Here is a 9,926-nt window from a genome sequence, read left to right on the forward strand (position 1 = left end):
ATCCTAGACGGTTGAGGTCACCGCGGAGCCATAGTCCATTGTGGTGAAGCTTCGTGGTGTCGTTGGGAGCCTCCAATTGAGTTGTGGAGATTGCCCCAACCTTGTTTGAAAAGGTTCGGTCGCCGCCTCCAAGGGCACCAATAGTGGAATCACGGCATCTCGCATTGTGTGAGGGCGTGAGGAGAATACGGTGGCGCTAGTGGCTTCTTGGGGAGCATTGTGCCTCCACACCGCTCCAACGGAGACGTACTTCCCCTCAAAGGGAAGGAATTTCAGTAACACATCCTTGTCTCCACAGTCTCCACTCTTGGTTATCTCGTGCCTTTACTTGTGCAAGCTTATTTGTGTCATATCTCTTGCCTGCTTGTGTTCCTATACGTGTTGCATCATATAGGTTGCTCACCTAGTTGCATATCTAGACAACCTACTTTGATGCAAAGTTTAAATTGTTAAAGAAAAGCTAAAAATTGTTAGTTGCCTATTCACCCCCCCCCCCCCTCTAGTCAACCATATTGATCCTTTCAAAGTTCCATCATATGTGGTGGACCTGGTGAAGCTACCATCAAGGGGAAACTCAAAATCAGCATTGTCCTTTGCTGATAATTATAGCGAGTTATTTGAAGAGATTCACGGTTCTTTGGAAGCACAAAATCAGAAATATAAACAACTTGCTGATTGCAAAAGGAGGCCAAAATCATTCCAAACTGGTGATAAGGTGATGGTCTACCTCCGAAAAGAGAGGCTGCCTTTAGGTGTTAAAGGGAAACTTAGGCAGCGAAGGTATGGACCCTTCTCTGTCGCGAGGAAGATAAATGATAATGCTTATGTGATAGATCTTCCAAGCGATATGGGTATCTCCAACACTTTCAATGTTGCAGACTTGACTCTCTACCATCCAGAAAAAGCGCTCTATGAAGATAACTCGATGGCGAGTTCCAAACAACCAGGGGAGAATGATGAGGAACAATAGATGAGGAACATGAAAATATAATCATATGTCAAATCTGTTTGGCTACTTCTAGATACTTCTATTGTGGTCTAGTATTTCTTTTGTTTTCTTTATCCTACCTATTGTTTTCTAGAGTCTTCTAGTTGTGAGTAGTTATGAGTAGAATGGTGAATCTTAAATAATGTTTCTAGAGTATTCCAGCTATAAGTAGAAGTATGTGAAGGCTTCCCAAAGCCCTATAAATAGAGGTCCTCACCTCTACTTTGTACCCAGACTATGTACCCCTGTCTATAATAGAACTTGTTGTTCTTATCTAAGATCTTGGAGTAGATCTTGTGCCCTAGGAGTTCTGGATTGAACTCTTGCTGTCCTATCTGCTTACATATGTTTCTAGAGCGATATCTAGCGCAGCACGTTGAAGTTGTTCCTTCAACACTTGTGATGTACACATTGTAGCAGCAAGATTGAGTTGCTCCTCCACAACCTTTGTGCTGCTTCACATATGCATCAATATATCGATCATTCATAGCTTTTACATCAAGATCAATCAACTCATGCCAATAAAGAGCTAACCCTCCACTTAGACCGGTACTGCCCACTGCATCATGGTATACTATACTCGCACCTAGACATGTAAAAGAAAAGAATATGTCGATAAGAAGAGGAAAAGAGACATAGTATTCACAGTGGATGCAAAAAATGTGTACATTCATAGAACCGAGCATATATACATCCTGTTTTGATTTTATGTGTCTCGTGTTTGTTTGAATTTCGGCACAAAAGTTCATCATGCCATACTTTACGTCATTATAATTTCCTAGAATTTTTTATCATTTATCCTACAATTTTTAAGACGGTATAGTGATACGTATCATTCATTGGTAGTGCTAAATATACATTTCAAGTATTCAACTTGAAAAAAGGCAGCTAAAGAATCGACCACAAGACTCTATGAACCGTGTGTGTGCGCGCGCGCATGCGTGTGTTGTCCGCCCAGTCCAAAGAAGCATATTCAATTGTAATTTCCTAACGTTATAAATGAACGTAATTGTACGGGAGAATCATGGATGGATCGAATATAATCATCGAGTGCGCATTGATTATTTCGGTCCACAGTTTAAACCAAGTACACGTTGCACGCAAAGAAGAAAACGTCCACGTTGCGCACGCGACAGTGCAACACTTCGTTTTTATTTTGGCAAACTTGACCCTCCAAAGAAGGGCTTCCCACACATTATCTCTAACACGGTACTCGAATTACATATAGACAACCCAATTGGGAGAGAAAAAGATGCAAGATAAGCCAGCAAGGACAGGCACACCGTTGTTGGACGATCCACACGTAGGCTCAAGCACAAGGCTTGCTTCAGTCATTAGAATAGCTTCCACGTCATCGTCGCTCATTTGAAGAAGCCGGTGCTCTGGTTGCCACCAGCAAGATGGCCACATCGCAAATATCCTGCGATGCACTCTAAAGACCCATATTGGCTCGTGGCTCTGCAACTATCATTGCGGCAAGGATGAAGCCGAGGATCTCACCGACACCATGAAATAGGATGAAGCACATGCATCAACGACGAACAAGGGCCCGGAAAACATACAAGATTACGGGTCTGGAGCCAAAGCAGAAGATTAAGCACTTGCTCCAGTCACCAACCAAAGACCCCTACAGTGGGTGGAGAAAGCAAAAAAAGGGCGAGAGCAATGTCCGTGGGCACGTGGTACACCTTTGAGTGCCAAGAACCCAAGATGCGGCCTTATAACCCACAGTGTAGGGAAACAGTTGTAACATTTTGGATAAGTAAGAGAGTCAAATCCAATGAGAATTTAAAGTTAGAATTAATATTTTTTCAAGTTCTATTTGCCACTGGAACAACTATATGCGCACCAAATGTTTGTTTTACCTACAAACAAGAAATAAATTACTTTACAGGTATGAGTAGGTAACTTTGGAGGATAATAAAGAACGTGAAAATAATAGTTAGATGTTGTTTAAATAAATAATAATTATATAAATATATCGAGTGTGGAAAAGTGGTGATAGGACGTGTGGAATTTTCCTTGGGCAATTGATAACTAGACCGATAATTATCATTGCAGTTTTATATGTGAGAGAGACCTCTACTGGTATACTATCTTTTTTTTGGAATTTTATGCACTTATGATTAAAACTATTAGCAAGCATATGCAAATACTAGCATTAAGTTAAAGGGTTTTTATCATTTATGCCACTGGTTACATCTCACTACTCGGTTTTGCCACTAAAAATTTTAATTGCTCAAAAATGTCATCGCTTCGTTTGGCGCATGCTAAAAATGCCACTGGGCACCATTACTGTCAGCTCAAATCTCGTTTGCCTTATTATAATGACCAAAATACCTATAGACCAACATGTAAGCTCTCCCTCTATCTCACTCTAATGAAGTGTGGGTCCCACTTATCCCAACGGCGTTCTTATTTCCTTATAAATTATTCGCTTACTTACTCCTGGCAAGTGGGTCCATACTTATCATTGTGACATAGAGAGAGCTGACATATGGGTATAGGGAAATTTTTGTCATATAACATGGTCAACGAGTTTGACCTGACAATAACGATGTCTAATGGCATTTTTGAGCGAACAACTAATGGATTGATGACATTTTTGAGATATCTAATGGCATTTTTGAGCAAGCATCTTACGGAATGATGGTATTTTTGAGCCGTTGTAATTTTTAATGGCAAAACTGAGTAGCGGGGCACAACTAGTGGCATAAATGATAAAATAAACCCGTAGTTAAATTAGCCCCCCTTCATACCATATGCAACGACTCACGAAGTGGGGTTCAGATTTCTATCACTACGCAGACCACCATAAGCAAATCTATCACATATTGCAACACCCTAAAGCGTAAAATCATATACTCATCACCATTATATCTTTTTTATCTCTTGTGGGTGCGCTCATATGATTGGCATCAAAGGACAACAACAAAATAAAACATACAAATCAAACCAATTATGATCACCAATTAACCCATAGGACAAGAATAACTCAGACAAGTTAGCAATGAGGCAAATTCTTGGATAATAATTTTCAAGTCATTCGGCTCCGTTAATTTTTCACTTTAAAACCCCCCAAACAATAGAAAACAAGAACTGGCCTTTGGCATTGTATTAATAGGTTAGTCCAAATAAAAATAATCAAAATTCTCACCGAAAATATATATAAGTGGTATGATAATAGCATGAAACAATAAAAGATTATAGTTACATCGGAGACGTATCAGGGCCTCCGAAGGAAGTTAAAGGGCAATCGAAACTGAGCGACTCATGTTCACTAGCCAAGATAGACCTCGCCTAAATGCAAGAAATATAAAGGGGATCCTAATCTGGGAGAGGATGAACCGATGCCAACAGATAAACCACCCAACATGTGTCGTTCCTAGATCGATCTGCTCATGCACCGAGTATATCTGATCTATAAGATCCAGATCTAAGGCATAACAGATAAATCATCGGATTAGAGATGGATATGATCTTACCAACGAGGAGAACAAATGGAGAAAGCACGGGGATTTATGAGAGTAGAAAAAGGGAAGAGACTTGACCACAAACTGCTGCCATTGCTCTATAATTCAGAGGAATCTGAAGAAATCTAGGCAACACATCAACTAGAGGTTGTTATAGATGGGAAATTTGAACCAAGTCGAGAGGAATTATCGTCAAAGATGACAATGAGCTGCACACCAATATAGGCAACAAACAAGGTTCGTCGGTTCCTCCAGATCGATGAGCTTACCCCCAAAACCGCCATAAAGGACATACATGAAACTAGCTACACCGAGACTACACAGGGGAATGGGACCCTCACCCTACTTGTTGCCGACAAGCCGGGGAGGAGAGGGGAGGGGCCGTCGGAAGCGGATCTTGTGGAGTAGGAAGGGAGCAGGCGGAGAGAGCAAGGAGAGAAAGAAAGGGGGTGTTGCTCCGTTGATGCTCTCCTTGCATGAGACAGTACAACACTTCATATATGATGCGTAGGAGTACAAACACTATGGATGTGTTTGGTACGGTGCATGAGCTCAATAGTTTCCAATAGAACCCATTTTGATTGTTTGGCAGGGTATATAGGCTCACCTCGATTATGCCCATCTCATGCAAAAAGGCATCTCAGCCATGCTGAATTGAGCACGCCCAGATAGGGTGCATGGAGGCAGCCATGCTCGCCCCGACCCTCAAAAAATGTTCAGAATTTTAAATTTTGTTTAAATTCTCAAAAATATTCAGAATTTCAATTTTTGTTTAAATTCTCAAAAATTGTTTAGAATTTATTTTTTAAAAATTCTAAAAAATGTTCAGAATTTTAAAAATAAATTCTTAAAATTGTTCAGAATTCCATAGTTTGTTTAAATTTTAGAAAAAGTTCAGAATTTTAAAATTGTTGAATTTTTTAAAAAAAACAAGATTCCAAATTTTTTTAAATTTAAAAAAAATAGAATTCCAAAATGTGTTTAAAGTTTTGTTCATGTATTTCAAATTTTGTTCACCATTCAAAAAATATTCAAAATTCAAAATTATTCAACATGTCTAAACACATGCAGACTGCCAAACGAAGTCTCGGCTCAACATGTCTTAGCACATACACCACTATCAAACAACAGCAACTACATGTACTCATCATTGTCTATAGTTAGCATGTCTCAAAGGGGAACAACAATGCTATGGTGGGAACTGCTACCAAACACATCCTATGAGATCCGAGACCAGACGTGATTACGTAGGTATGACACGACAATGTTTTTTTAGGGAACACGGCAACGGTTTTTGTACATTTAGTATATGGGTCTTGCACACTTGCCATCCCCTACACAATATGCACGCAGCTGGCCCATTGTGAAAACTAGAAGGGAGATAAACGAAACAGCTTCTGATTTCAACAATGCTATATCTTGCTTACTGCTTGATGTAGCAGTAAAATCCTATGTGATGCGCGTTGCGTTCAAATGTCGAAGCTTCGCATAGGGAATGAGCGATGAGAGGTGAGATGGCTTGGCCCATTTAATCTATTACACAACTCTATCAATCTTGGTTCTGGAACCTTCTAGAAGATGCCTCGTTTTAACTGATTTTGGGAACCTTCTAGAATGTTCCGTCCAGATTTTCCCATTGTTTTATTCACGTATTTTGTTTTGCGTTTTTACCTCATTGCTTTTCATTAAAACCAAAAACAATTACTAATAATGTTCTTGCATTTTAAAAATTGTTTGGTTTTACAAATTTTGTTTTAAATTTCAAAAATATTCAACAATAACAAAATCTGCTCGGGTTTAAAAAAAATATTATTAGAATTTGAAAAATTGTTCACCCTTAAAAAATCCAAAAGTTGAAAAAGTGTTTGTTTATATTTAAGTGTTTAGAATTTCAAAAATTGTTCTCAATAAATGTTCAAAAATTCAAAATTGTTCATATTTTCCTGAAAAATGTTCCAATTTTGAAAAATATTTGCTTTTCCATTTTTTTAAATATCAAATTTTGAATGTGTTTTGGAGAGACGTCCACTTTTTTAGAAAAAGAATAACACGGCTCGATTCAGTGTCTCGCTGACTACAGTAGCTGAGTCATTACAGTCGCCATGGATAGGCACCGTCATGACATTCCACTATGCGGGTGGCCGACTGCTTGAAGCTTAATGCATCGTATAGCTGCGCCCAAATGTAGAACCATCATGGCTCAGCGGTCGCCATAGGCCAGCCCAATAGAGCAGTTTTGGGAAGGTTCTACATGCCGGTTTTAGGACATTTTGAGCATTGCTGTCTTTCATTTTTCATGTTTTCTTTATTGGATTCATCCTAATTTTTATTGTTTTCTCAAATGTTTTTGAATGGTTTTATTTCATTTTGCATTCATTCTTATTTAATATTTTATTTTTTTGTTTTAGGTTTTCAAAAATTGAATGATTTTAAATACATGTTGAAATTTTTTTGTATAGAACTTGAACATTTTTTAGGTACATGTTAAGAATTTTTCGAATACATATTGAACGTCTTTCCAAAAATATATGTTGAGCACTTGTAAAATACACATTGATTTTTTTAATACAAAATGAACATTTTTAAACATGCATTTGAATATATTTTTAAAAGTCAAAACTTTTTTTGAAACGCGCAAACTTATTCTTATATGCTGTAGCATTTGGTTTAAGTGGGACGAACATCTTTTTATATGTTATGGACATTCTTATAAAACTATTCAAACAAATATGAAACCTTATGAATATTTTTCAAAAATATCCTGAAACATATCTTTAAACCTATGAAAATATATAGATGTCATGAACAATGTTTGTATGGTAAGAACATTTTTTCAAATTATGCAAGGTTTTGTTTTTTAATTTTTGTTTTTTAAAGTGTAATGATCATATTTTATAAATGCTTGAACATTTCTTAACTGTCATGGAACTTTTATGAATGGTACTGACATTTAAAAACAATGAGCAAACATTTTTGTACACAATGTGAACAATTTTTAAATGCGCAGTTAACATTTTGAAAAATTGAAGCAGGCTAATTTTTTAAGTATATACATTTATAATATTTAAAAATAAAAAATAAAAGGCAGATTCAAACAGAATAAACTAGCTTGGCAAGGGAAAGAATGAACAAAGTGAAGCGGAGGAAGGAACTCTACTGAACTGGCCCATTCTTGTGACGCTTGAGGCACCTCACGTCAAGCGAGACATACAAGCCTTTGTGGTTTTCCTTATCTACTGAAGAGCCAAAATATGTTTGTTCCACTCGAACTTATTGGGCTTGAACATTAAAGAACCATGTGTTACCGTGAGATGAGGTCGGGAAGAAAAATCGCTAATACCCTTAGTCCTGACTTGCGGGATGACCTGTTTTCCTCTTCGACTACAACGCCGAAGAAATCCAAGAGCCTAGAAAATCGACTACCCTTCAGAATGGGGAAACATAATAATACTCAAACTGATTTTTCGACAAAGAGTGTATTTTATTAGCTCAAAATGAGGCATCAAGAGGATACAAACATAATGAGCACACCCGGCCTCTGCATAGCTAAGATGCACACAGCCAACACTAACGCACGCACACAACATCACGTCAGCAAATAGCAAAGTCATATAAAACCAAAGCCATGCGTAGACGGTGAAGAAAAAAAATCTGAGCGACCAAATCCATAATAGGCAAACTACAACAATGACCATATCCGCACCAACTATGTCATGGCACCGCGCGAATGACGGGATTCTTCAACAGCAACGCCTTCAGGAAGGGAACGACGCTCAGTCGCCGCCGTCACCGGATTCAACCACTTATAGTCAGAATCGAGGTTTTCACCCTGAAAAATCAGTCCGAGTATATCCGAGCAATGCCTTCAACAAGGTAACGACATAAAAATATCGCCATTGCTAGGCATAACCAACTCGGGTCACCTATGTTTTCACCCCGGAACTCGAGACCCGGTGCTTGAGTAGCACCACCATCAAGTCACTCATGTGTTGCCGCCACCACATTTTCCCGATCTCAACAGCTACATGCGATGTGTAATCGGCACCGCTGCACCACCATCCCTCTGCGTCAAGTCATCATCCTTAGTTTGCATCTCATCGTCGAAGTCAACCACCGAAATTGAAGTGAGAAAACCTCGCGAAGATGTATCGACACCGCAATCCACATCAAGGTCGCTGCCGGGACGAGATGACCAATCGTCGGCGTGGGCCCAGCAAACAGCGATGCATCGGATCTAAACGTAGCAGCCACACTGATGATGGGCGCCGCATCTCATCCAGAATGCCATCTTCATGACCCGGAGGGGCCAGCCGGCAGCACCGATCGGCGTCTTGAAACTCGAATCTGGCCCCTGGGCAACGGCCGCCGCCATGGCGCCTCGTCTGCCAGCCAGATCTGGACGCGAGCAGCGCATGAGGCGCTTGTCCTGTCATCTGGACAGCCACCAACGGCCACAGAGCACCGCCCAAAGCCGCCGCCGTCGGTGAGAAGTTACAAGTACTTGCAAAGCAAGCCCTCAACCAAGCACACAGGTTGATTGATTTGTTGCCAAGCAATACATGCACGTCTAGAATCGATTCGATCTCTCCAGGTCTTCGTAGTCCCTAAAGAACAGCCATAAGCAGGGGCCCCGCCGCCGCCGTCAGCCACACGCCGGCGGCGTCCTCCGGCGACGGCGGAGGGAACGACGGGAGGAGAGGGAGTTAGGCGGGGCAACGCCGCCGCCGCCCGTGTCGCCTGAGCGACGCGGGGGCCAGAGCGTGATTTTTGGAGAGGTTTGTTAGGCGGGGGTCAAGACTTATGAAATCACATACTGTTGCACCTTCCATGGCGATTTCATGGATAATCACATACTGTTGCACCTTCCATGTTGCACTAGCTTTGTTTGTGCTTACATAATACTATAAGGTGGCAATGGAATCGTGGATACATTCATTCCTCATGGCCTCGTGGGCAAGACCCTGTGGCTAGAATCAGATGCACCATTCCCTGTTTGGTTCATTCTTGGAAAGCATATGAGTTTACTTGGTAGATCATCTTTCAGTCCTTAAAGCATGAGCACAAAGTCATGAAACAAGTCCATTTTCACCCCAAAATGTGTCACAATGGACAAATAATTCAGTCAAGTTCATTTCGGTACATTTTTTTACACTCAAATCTCTGAAGCTAGGCAAGTCTGTCTCCTGAGCGTTTTTGCTATGATTTAGGTGGTTTTGGAAGGTGGCATGACATTGTCGGGTCGAGTTGGAACTTGGGAGAGTAAAGACACATTTGATGTGGCATGATTGGGTTAGGTCGGATTTATCACACAACCCCAGCCCCCCCTCTGATGACATGACATTATTGGTGTAGTTGGGACTTAGAGTAAAGACACATTTGATGTGGCATGGTTGGGTTAGGGCGGATTTACTCCACCTCCTTCCTCACTCTCTCTCCACCTCCCTCCCTCCCTCTCTCTCTCTCTC

This window comes from Triticum dicoccoides, chromosome 5A, assembly GCF_002162155.2.
Source record: "Triticum dicoccoides isolate Atlit2015 ecotype Zavitan chromosome 5A, WEW_v2.0, whole genome shotgun sequence".
Taxonomy (NCBI): Eukaryota; Viridiplantae; Streptophyta; class Magnoliopsida; order Poales; family Poaceae; genus Triticum; species Triticum dicoccoides.